Below are 12253 nucleotides of genomic sequence, written 5' to 3'. Positions count from 1 at the left end.
TCTTCTTTTCGCATTATAATTAATTTATTGTTTCTTTTAGTAATATAAATTATATTTTACAAAGAAAATCTATAATATAATATTTTTTGTGAAACACCTGGGTTAAATTTAATTAAAAAATATATCTATATATTTTAAAATTATATGAAATAATAGAATGTATCATATGAAATTTATTTTTAAAATTTATATCTAAAAATTATCTCTATATATCATAAAATTTCTGACCATTAAAGCCTTTCCATATTCAAATAAATTCTATGAAATATTTGTAAGAATAATCTATATAAACTATTAGTTATATAATATTAAAGTTTGTTAATTTTTCTATATATATTGTAGATTTTTTTTATACTTTTCCTTTTAATCCGATTTAATAATATAATAATATTTAATTAATAATACATTATATTTCTACATAATCTTTAAACATATAATTTATTAATTAATTAAAGATAATCTAATAATACAATAATATTTAATTAATAAATTATTATATATTTACATAATCCTTAAAGATATAATGTATTAATTAATTAAAGATAATTTCTGTGATCATTTTTTAATTTGAAGTTTTAGTGTTTCCCGTTTTAAATTCTTATTTCTTAGTAGTCATAATCAGCTAATTTTCTCGAGTTAAATCCATTTCTAACTCGATCTATAAAATTTGAAAGGATGAGGATCAATGTGAGGAGTGTGGCTAAAGTTAAACAAACGTCTTTCACGTTGACATTCTGTATGAGATTCGTATTGTAGGTACTGAAAGAAGTGGAGAAGGCAATGATTACCAGCAGTTTTCTTTAGTCAAAATACACTAATGCCATTTTAAAGGGTTACTCATATGAGAGATGCACAAGTTGGATGCATTTCGATCCTTTCCATGTCATCAATGTGGAACATGGGATGTACGTGCATATTATGTCAACGTGGACTTCATTGATCGGTGGTATGAAACTCGCTGTTGATATTGCGATGCAATTTGGAAGGGTTGGAATGCGCATGGTTTGTGTATATGTATATTAATTTTTTATGATTTTGGTAAGGTGTATGTGTATACTAACTTTTGAGCCGCATACTATACGAGGGCAATATACTCAATCTGATTTGAATTTTGACCGAGTGGGTTTCATCTAACGAATCGTGTAGAAATGGAATAGTTACATCATTTATATTTTTATTTTTAAAAATGACATATTCAACATAAGCATTTATTTAAATTTAATAAAGAAAATTGGTTTTCCTTGGGAAAGAGCAAATTTTAAAAAACTCTCTTAATAAATTAACCTATTGAACTGTGAGAATTTGATAAATTTTTGTGATTTTTTTTATTAAATTATAAAATACTATGAAGTTTTGGAATTTTTTTTACAAAATTAGAAAACATTGTAAAAGTTGGTTAATCATTGATAATATATACAACTATATATAATAATAATAGAAAATTTCATTAAACTGTAATATACTCATTTCCATGTTTTAGAAAAGAAATATCATGGGTTATGTTTGTTGAGTTTTTTAGTATACACTGACAAATCTCTTTGTATGTTTTAATCATTTTTCCCGACAAATGTCTTATTAATACCTAATGGGAAACTAGATGGACAGGCAACCCAAAGTGTGTGACCCTGAAGTGTAGAGGTTATTTTGCTCAAAGCAGGAGTTGACACATCCAACTCACTCATATTCCATGCAATTCATATTCTAGAGGCTTTCACTGAAAATAAGGTATATTATTAGCTATCTCAAAATTGTGAATCTTCATATAATTTTTTTTTCTTTCTTATACATTGCTTCTCTAACACCTAGATACTTATCCAATTCTTTGGTTTCAAATAAACCAATAATTTTAGGATTTAGCGCTTTCTCACTATTTATAGGTATTTCACATCCATCTTGGCTCCTAACTATTTTAGTAGCTATTTCAGTTTATTCTACAATTCAAAACTCTAATAATGTTCAATAAACGAACAATTCTTTAAAAAATAAAATGAAAAATGAAATTGACGAGAAAATAAATATATATTAATTTTTTTTTTAAAGAAAGAAGAAAAAGTCATTAAAAATACACAATTTATGACTTCAAAAATATAACAAATAAATAAAAAAACTAGTCTCTCCATATTCTTCACTAGGTAGAAAATATCGCAAAATAGTAACCATGAAAGGAGTTTGCACTTCATGAAATATAGTTCAATAAATATTTCGTCTTCCTCCACTCACTACATGTGACACTATTCTAGTATTGGCATCAAAAGTATACTTGCTATAGTGATAATAGACCTCCTATGATGAACACTTTTCTTAGTTATGAAAACCTCATTTCCCCTTCTTAATAACCAATAAGCCTTCACAAAAAGAATACAGTATAGACATAATAGATTCTAAAAGGAGAAGAATCAAGATGCTTCAATCATGCAACAATGTGAAAGAAAATAGAAAAATATTTCCATGAACCATTAAATATATTAAAAATAATAATTATTATTATAATGAGAATTGAATCCTCGAAGATTAATGGTAATACCACATATTTCTCAAATAAACATGTCAAAAATGTAAACAAAAGACTTCTTTATTCAACAAAAGTCTTTAGTTTAAAGTTATTCTAATTATTGGCTAAATCATATTTATAATTATATGCTTTAAAATCAACTTATTATCCTATTTTGATATAAAATGATATTTTAACGTCCACGATACTAAAAATAGTTTATGAAACCAATTATACTTGACATAAATAATAATAATGTAAATCAAACACTCTTCTATAACATAATATAACATACAATAAAAACACAAAATAATAATAATAATAATATATTTTATACAACCACTCCTATATTTATACACACGTTCAACTTATATATACATTAAACGACCCATATATATATATATATATATATATATATATATATATATATATATATATATATATATAATTGTTATTTACGGAAAAGACATAAAATATTACAACTTTGAATGGTGACATAATTGTGTGCCACTACCACTATATAGATTGTCATGAGTGTCTTTGAGAGCTAGGTGAGGTAGTGAGGAGTTCATTTTCGTAAAGAAGAAAGGGGGCCACCATTCGCACTCACAAGTCACGGTTCATATTATATTTCAAAGGTTGTTGTAAACCACCCTTTTCCAGCCTCACTTTCAGAGAGAGAAAGATTAAAAGCGGCCTTCATTTTCATCCGAAAGACGTTATTAGCCCCTGCCTTCGGCATAATAGGGGCTATAGCGACAGATAGGTGCTGACGTAGTATTATAAATAAAACACATGTGAAATTGTTATTTACGGAAAACATATAAAATATTACAACTTTGAATGGTGACATAATTGTGTGCCACTACCACTATATAGATTGACATTAGTGTCTCTGAGAGCTAGGTGAGGTAGTGAGGAGTTCACTTTCGTAAAGAAGAAAGGGGGCCACCATTCACACTCGCAAGTCACGATTCATATTATATTTCGAAGGTTGTTGTACAAGCCACCCTTTTCCAGCCTCACTTTCAGAGAGAGAAAGATTAAAAGGGGGTTGTCATTGACACCCAAAAGTTGTTATTAGTCCCTGCCTTCGGCATAACAGGGACTATAGCGATAGATACGTGCTGACATAGTATTAAATGGATGATGAAAGATTAAAAGGGGGTTGTCATTTACACCTGAAAGTCGTTATTAGTCCCTGCCTTTGGCATAACAGGGACTATAGCAATCAATAGGTGCTGACGTAGTATTAAATGAATTTCATCCAGTTATACATTCCATGCTTTAACCAATGTTTAAAAAAAATACTCTGCCAAACTAACTTTTATCCAAACTTTCAGTTTGTACCTCTTATTGCCAGGGAGATAGTATAATTTTGATAAAACTTAGGATAACGAGTTTGAAATTTAAAAAATGCATTACTTTTGAAGCCTTATTGTGAGGTTGTCAACTTTCCACACCCAAAATGAACTTTTATCCAAAGTATGAAAAATCACATGTACCTATTTTTCCCTTTCTATCTAAAAGTTTGAAAAATTTTGAAACTGCAACATACAAATACACAGAAAAACTTTTATGGGAAGTTTGAAAAGTTCGAAAAAACCACATTCACCTTCTACCCAAAGTGTGAAAAGGCATACATACATTGAAATAACTATACCACTTGTGCCATTTGTGTCTCACATAACTATACCATTTTTTTCCACTTCCCACTGTTATAGGCCACCGCTTCACTTTTGTCCACTGGCCACAGCTATAGAGCATCACTTCACCGCCTCTCTTGACAGCTTATTATCTAGGCCATCGCTTCACTTTTGTCCACCTTCCATGGCTATAGACCATTGCTTCACTGCCTCTCTCAACCGCTTACATAATAATTACAGTCGCATCATAATTTTCGATGAGATTTGGACTGTGTTCGAGAGAATGAGGGAATAAATTAATGGCACTAAGAAAAATATATGCATACAAACATTTAAACATCTATACTAAAGAGATGTTCTCAACAATTAAGGGTACTTTCTGGAGTTTGCAATATTATATAATTCTCTGGCAATTAAGATTGTGAGGGCACGAAGAGATATTGAGATAATGGAGGGACAGTTGTGGATTTTTGGTTTTGTAACATTTGCTATATTTGTTATTACAGTAGTCGTTGAAGCTATAATATTTGTATGGTGGAAGCCTCAAAAAATACAAAATCATTTGGAATCACAAGGAATAAGAAGCCCTCCCTACAGAGCATTCCTTGGAAATTCCAAAGAGATGGTGAAAATGGCGCATGAAGCGAGTTTTGGAAATATGGGCTTATCTCACGATATTATCACTCCAGTTCTCCCATTCTACCATCATTGGACAAAGTCCTAAGGTGAAGTATTGTTTCTTCATATATTTCTTATTTTCTAATATATTATAAGATTGAAATTATAGTTGGGAAGGGTCATCTTTAGTGGGTTTTTATTGTTTTTGTATATATAGGTAGCACTTTTCTTATTTGGTTTGGCCCTACAACAAGACCACTATTGCATAATAGACACAATATTACTTTTACTTTTCCTAGCTCGGGCTTTTTATCATGGTTTTAGTTTTTCAAGCTTTCTGTTATGTTGGACTCCATTTCAATATTAAAGCAATACAGACTGAGAAAGGGAAAAATGTGTGCAGGCATATTAATCTAGCTGATGTAAAGCTTGGAACATTGTACATAGAGAATTCCTGAACTATAGTGCATACTTATTGCATGTTTTAAAAGGACATAGTTTCCCTACAGATAAAATCTTTACCTGCAAGCTAGGGCATGGGTTCAACTTTCTAGCCAATATATGGCCAATTTGAAACCAAAACCAACTCTTGATTTGGTTTCTTCGGCTTCTTTGACAATGCTTCTTTCTCATAGCTGAAACCCAATATTGCTTGGATTTGTGTATCTATAACATACACCATTTTTGGTTTTCAAAAAATTGAAATTTAGAACTATCTGGATGGAATTTGACCTTGGGTATCAAAATAATTGAAATTCATAATTATCTTAATGGAATTTGAAAATATAACAATATTTCTATTAAGGTGTAATGCATTTTACCTTCAGCAAAGACAATGAGTACATATATCAGTAAATTAGTACATGAATCAGAGCCATGTACATGAATTAGAGTCTCCTTCACTGGAAGATTATGACAATTGCTCTTCTTTGTTGGATCATTACTCTGCAGCTTCATGTTGTGGTTGGTTAATCAATTTTATCATATTTGATTGATAAGATATATTGCTAAATTGAATCAAAGTTTTCCAAATCTTGAAATTCTCAAAGAAAATACTTAAAGTGCCTTCGACCCTTGCTTATACCTACCTTCTTGATATCGCCCAACTCACAACTTCAACCCTTGCTGCCTACCTGATACTACCTTGCTGACTACTTCGATCTCTCTTGTTTCCTTCGAATTGATATCTATCGGGTTCGGGCAGGGGTTTCCATAGATTGATTCCTCGAGTCGGCCAGTCCCTGGATCACTTGAGTTGCATCCCAGTAGTTTTTCCGCCCAGGAATAGGAGGAAATAACCAAATAATGAGTGTCAGATACACTCGATTAGGAAGGAGACCATCTGGCTATCTATTATTTTAAGGGATGGCACAACAAAACATAAATAGAAATAGAGGTGGGTTGGGTGGTCTGAAGATCTTATGCTTGAGATAGTGATTTTATCAAGTGATAAGAGTGAGAGACTCAGTGACTGAAAGAGATTGAGAGATTACAGTAAGGAGAGGGCCAAGAGTATCTTCTGGAGAAACGTCTCAAGAGGCCGAGATAGCCTCAGCCTAGTGCATGAAGGAGGCGGATTTATGAGCCATAAGACAACCTTAGTGCATGAAAGAGGTGGTTGTACCAACCATAAGACAACCTCAAGCGTTAGGTGATATCATAGTGTGATTCGTCTCAAGCGTTAGGTGATGTCATAGTGCAATTTGTGCAGTGACAATTTTTCCCAAGATCATACTCATAACCTAACTTATATGCATAACCCTTACTTCTCCATGCACAGAGGATCCAACAATCGATAAGAGAAGGCACATTTGCAGAGGGGGCACGTGGGCTTCATGCAAGCCCCCACATGCTTACCCAACATGTTTTTGGTTGATTGATGCCACATGTTTATTTTAATATTTTAGGTAAGTTAAGTGGTTAAATATTTAACTATGAACTTTACACTCTATTAGGGCATTGACATGCAGGTTCAAGTGGATTGCCAATGTATTTGTCTTTGGTTGCATGCATATGAGTGTATTTTAACTACATCCATTACCCTGCAATTCAAATCAATATATGATCACAATGGGGAAGGATGATTGTTCTTTAGATTCTCGGCGCAATATTTATTTATGAGAGAAAACATAGAACAGGACAAGATCGATCATAATTGGATATTCTTTCGAAAAGAAAACATCACCTCCCTTTCTGTGAAAAATAACACAAATTGCTCAGACAACAATATAAAAATGATGGAGTTGGCATTGAGATATTCATTGTGCATGCCATAAACAACTAAAGGCACAAATCTTGTCTACTTAAACTCTTCAGACATGGGTTTACATATATTTTTCTTCTGAAATTCGTACAGTAATTTTAAAAATGATGACTTCAAAAGTTGTTAATGTGAGTTAATTTGAAACTCTGATTACAATGTATACACATCGTACAAATTTGTCTATTCGAGCATCATCACTCAGAGCCAAAGTCAAGTCAGCACTCTGTCTGTCATGAACTTATTACTATTGTAGATTTTGGGATATGACAGAAATTGACCTTTCTACTATGTATCGGATTTTGAGAATGCCCTTTTTCCTGAGTTGGGGAGGAGCACTCAAAATATGAAGTGGATAACATAGATAAAACCTAGTGTAAGTCTTGAAAATGACCAAACCCTACAGTTTTGTCATTATTTCTACATGTTGTATGATAAACTAGTCATGTGTATGAAGTAACAATTTCCCTATAGATTATTGCAATAATATACTCCAAAAGAATATGCAAATATGTGAAGTAACATGAACGATTACCTACAAAAGGAAACGTCGCTTCTCTCTGTGCTCTGGTCATTGTGAAAAAGAGCTGCGAGTGCACTGTGCAAATCATATTGTCTACTTTAAGCTTTGAAGAGGTGGATCTACTAGTCCTCCAACTGCGATGATGTCTCATACACTGAATCTAATTGTTTTTTCTTTTCAAAGTTGTGGAAAACTGATAATAATAAATTTTAAAAGAACTAAAGTTGATATCAAGTTGGTTCTATCATCTAAGTCTGAATTTGTTTCAATGATTAACTAATTAACATGGAATTTAATATTCATCATCATTGAATCAAATTTTGTAAATTATTTTAATGTATCAGTATTCTTGGAATTAAAAAAAAAACAAATACACAATAAAATATTAGGAGTGGCAAGAAAAAAATTTCTCTCGATTATTAGAATTTAATCTTCATCATCATTGAATCAAATTTTGTGAATTATTTTAATGTATCAATATTCTTGGAATTAAAAAAAATAAAAAAAAACAAACACACAATAAAATATTCATGGGTGGTAAGACCTTTCATATAGTGTTTAGGGATTTTATATAGTGTGAGTTATTTATAAAGAGTGGAAAGTCGAGTGATAAAATCTTTTTATTAAAAAGTGCATGGTGAAGAAATTTTGGGTTTTTTTTAAGTTTTGTTTTGGAGTGATTTATGAAAAAGAGTTTTTTTTTAAGAGAATAAAAAAAAGGAAAAGGGTTTTATTGGCAAGAGAATTTAGGGTTATGTAAAAATTTGTCTATCTGTAAAATTAGTTGGTTTTTTGTCAAGCATGATAGTTTTTCAGTGAAGATTGTGCCTTATGGGGGAGCATATTGAAAATCATATTTTTTTTCGGGGTCGATATGGAAGATAGCCTCATGCAATCAGTGAAGTAGCTATAAAAAAGGCATGACAATAGTCATGGGTCGCAAAGCGCAACATAAGCATATTAAGAAAAGAAATCGAAAAGAAGAGGTAAAGATCATTGCCATGGTTAGAGAGGTTTAGAAAGTAGCTGAGGAACTGAGCAGTCTAGTAGAAGAAAAAGAAGAAATCGAGGGTGATTGGTGTATCTTTGATCTGCTACCACCTCCTATGTTTACATGTGAATATTTTGATCATTGGGTTATAAAGATGCTAACTTTTCTTCGAGCTAAAGAGTTAATTGAGTACGATTCCAATAACCCATATGATGCAGTATGGGATGTTTTAGCATTGAATTCTATAAAACAAGCATTGGATGAGAAGTGCTTGTGCAAGGTAGCAAAAGCTACAACTTCCAAGGAAGCATGGAAATTCCTGGAAGCAGAGCTTGGTGCAAGAGGCAGTGACATGCAACATCAGTTTATGTCACAAGAAAAGAAGTCAGCAGCAGATCTAAGAATATATGAGAAAGACCCTGAGAGGAAAGCAGAGCTTGGAGAACCCCACTCAAAAGTGGATGATGGTTGTCAAGACCATAAAATTGAAACCCATTATGCAAGCATGCATATGGATGAAGAAGATGCAGAAAATATTGCAGAGAGAAAAGTTGAAGCCTCTGTGTGTGAAATAGAGAAAAAGAAAATAAATGCTCAAAAAATCCATTGTAACATGGACAAGGGCAATGATGTGTCATAGGTTGTATGGGAAAGTCTTGTCTTTTCAGAATTCCCTTGTTAACTTTAGAACGATAACGATAATTTTGAAAACAATAAAATTGATACCCGGTTGGTTTTGTTATTTCACTCTGAATTTGATTTAATTTCAAATCTAATTTTCTTGCCACATGGATTTAAATATTATGATGGAAAAAAAATACACTCTAAATCTAATTTAAGAATATACCCATATCACACAAATTTAATGGCAAGGTTTCTCCTTTGACATGGCCGACAGGGACTACCGCTGCCTCCAACACTTGTTCATATTATGTTTCGAAGGTTGCCGTACAAGTCACCAAGCCCCTTTTTGGGCAGAAGGCAACTAAAGTGGATATAGCATAGGGCTATGATTGAAATTGGAACTGAAATCGGTATGATAATGAGTTGGCAAATTGTGCCGAGTAGCAGGCACCCTATGTTCATCTTTCAGTAAATTACAGGTTTTATTAACGAGAGCATAATCCCGCTTTGCATTGGGTCGAAACGGAACCCCGGAGCTTTGAAAGCGATCGACCAGGTGCAGATGGGCTTCCAAATTGTGACAACAACTCACACCAGCGTTCTCTTTTAGATATGGAGAATCAAAGTTATTGATTCTTAATAAATGACATTGTCTCCATTGCTTCCATTAATCCTTTTGAATTTGATATTTCATGAGACTTCTTGTGTAGCCATCCATTCATAAAAATTCTTGGCATTTGAGGGATCCAATCATGCGTATTTACTATTCTCAACGTTTTCACGCCTCTGTTTGAAATCATGGTTTCCATGTCTTGGTCCCCCAAAAGAGAACACTGCTACTGGTGTACTATTTGAGTTTGATGCCAAGTTTTCTCCAATCTGGTATGCACTCAAGAGCGCCAAAGCTGCTCCTAGACTGTGCCCTGTAATGGTAATACCCTCGTATAATTCTAACAGTCTCTGCACCTCATCCATAACCTGCTCAGATGCACTCTTCGTGCTATTATTATGATCGTCACCATGGCTGTTTCGCTGAGAAGTATACAGACTTAAAAATCCATTTCCCACCTTCGGGTTAAGATCAGAGTTATGAATATTATCACAGAGTTTAACTGGTTTTAAATCTGTCTTGAGATTTTCAGCCCATTCAAGCGGATTCATGGTGCCTCTCCATGCAATAACTATATCTCTTCGACCTAATCTTTTGATCTCTTCCAAGTTATCACTCACAGCAAAAAATCCCATCCAGTTAGACTTCTCACATTTTAGGGTTTCATTCGATAGTTTCGAAATCCAATTGGGAACATGGACATTGGGAGTTGCATGGAGATATTTGGTTACCCTGTAGCCAGTGTTCCTCAACCCACACTCTTTCAAAGAATGAATTAACTTCCCCACATGGGATGCACCAGCCACCATAAGTGCTCGACTGGGGGTCAGGGATAAAGCATCATAGGTTTCCTACGCAAATTCTCCATACTTCACAATCTCTCTTCTTAGGTTTTCATCAAGGGGATCTAGCAGGTCTCTCCAGTCATTAGCACCATGATATTCCCTCCATTTACCCGCCAGAATCTGCTTAGGAGAAGGATTGGGTTTACGCAGTCTTCTCATCCAATCATCATAGTTCCAAGAATTCCTTATGCCGTTGGATTTCCTCTGATTTGAAAGTGGGGAATCTAATATTTTGTTGCTTCCAAGACTTCTAGGGCTGGAACCTATGAATTTGGCTGATAAGCCCCTGTCAATTAGGGATTTGATTTCCAGTCGTTTAGACCAAACTAATCTCTTTTGTGAAGGGTTCTTTACCAGATTTAGAGTGGATGAAGAGCCTCTAGGAGTGCATTTTGATATATTCTTGAGGCCTGTAGTGGAGTTGTGTGTTATGGCTAGTAAGGAAGATAAGGTAACCTGTTTCAAAGACCCAAGGAATTCCATATGGTGTGAAAGAAATAATGTTGAAAGGATTGAAAAATAGACTCTTTGGGGGATTGCAATGAACTGTGAAATTAGGGCAGCGATGCCCCTTATTATATATTCCCAGTTTGTGTTCTAATAGTTACTGTCCTTTACTCGATTTTATTTCCCTCGTGTGAGGATTATGTTTGCTTTTGAAAAATCAGTGATGAACGCGGTAGAGAAAACTAAGTAGCACGCGGTGCGGACCACACGATTGATACTGTAAACACAAATTTCAGAGGAAGCCTATGATGACCAACTCTTTTATGAGCTCCATCCTTCGCTGACAATCACTTCCACTACGCTCACAAACAGTTTCCAGAGGGTATCTCTTATTTTTAAGCATGTAGAAACTCACGTTCATCATGGGCAACATTTGTATTCAGCTGCGTCTCCAATTCTAAATGCATTTATTTTCATTAAAGAGACTCTTTTCTATATTCATTAAAAATCAAATGCTTTATAAATATAAATTTTTTAATAAATGAAATTTAAAATTCTTGAAAATTAAGTTTTGAAGTAGTTTTTAAATGTTAAACTTATATTTACATATATATTTGTATTTAGAAAAATTGGCAGTTAAGTTCGGCTGTTAATGAGCACTTGAGCAACTCAGGGAATTTATTGATATTTTATTGCTATTCACATATAAATGGAATTAAGAATAATAATTGGGAATTTATTGATATTTTATTACTATTAAAATATAAATGGAATTAAGAATAATAATTTAAATAATATATTTGTTTAATTAAATTATGATAAAAAAAGTTATGGTTTTATTTTGTTATAATACAAATAGAATTATAATATAAATGGAATTATAAAAGCAACATTTAAGTAATATTTTTATTTAAAATTAATTCATTATAAAAATAATGAAAAGTTATAGTTTTAATATTTTTATTTATAAGTACTTTAATATTAAATTTTGTTATACACCTAATTTGCTAATGGTTGGTGGAATGTGAACAGGGGTCCAAAAGACTTATTGGTATGTAAAGACCAAGTGACACAAGGAAATTTATAAATGTACATTATTGTGAATAATAAATGCAATGAATGTTTATCTCACCTGTTGTCTTCTCCAAGTGTGTGTCTAGCCTGGTATGAGAAATGTAGCCACTTCTTTCTGTGGCTT

General features: G+C 32.7%; 1 pseudogene; it reads right to left on the bottom strand.

The window, feature by feature from the left end:
• Positions 1-9903: 9903 nt before the first annotated feature.
• LOC149200643 (phospholipase A1-Igamma1, chloroplastic pseudogene) lies at positions 9904-10572 on the bottom strand (annotated as a pseudogene).
• Positions 10573-12253: the final 1681 nt, after the last annotated feature.

Source organism: Pinus tabuliformis, chromosome 2_1 (assembly GCF_031772625.1).
Source record: "Pinus tabuliformis cultivar Carrire ecotype Pingquan chromosome 2_1, CPIR1, whole genome shotgun sequence".
NCBI lineage: Eukaryota > Viridiplantae > Streptophyta > Pinopsida > Pinales > Pinaceae > Pinus > Pinus tabuliformis.
This window is presented reverse-complemented; position numbering and strand designations above follow the sequence as displayed.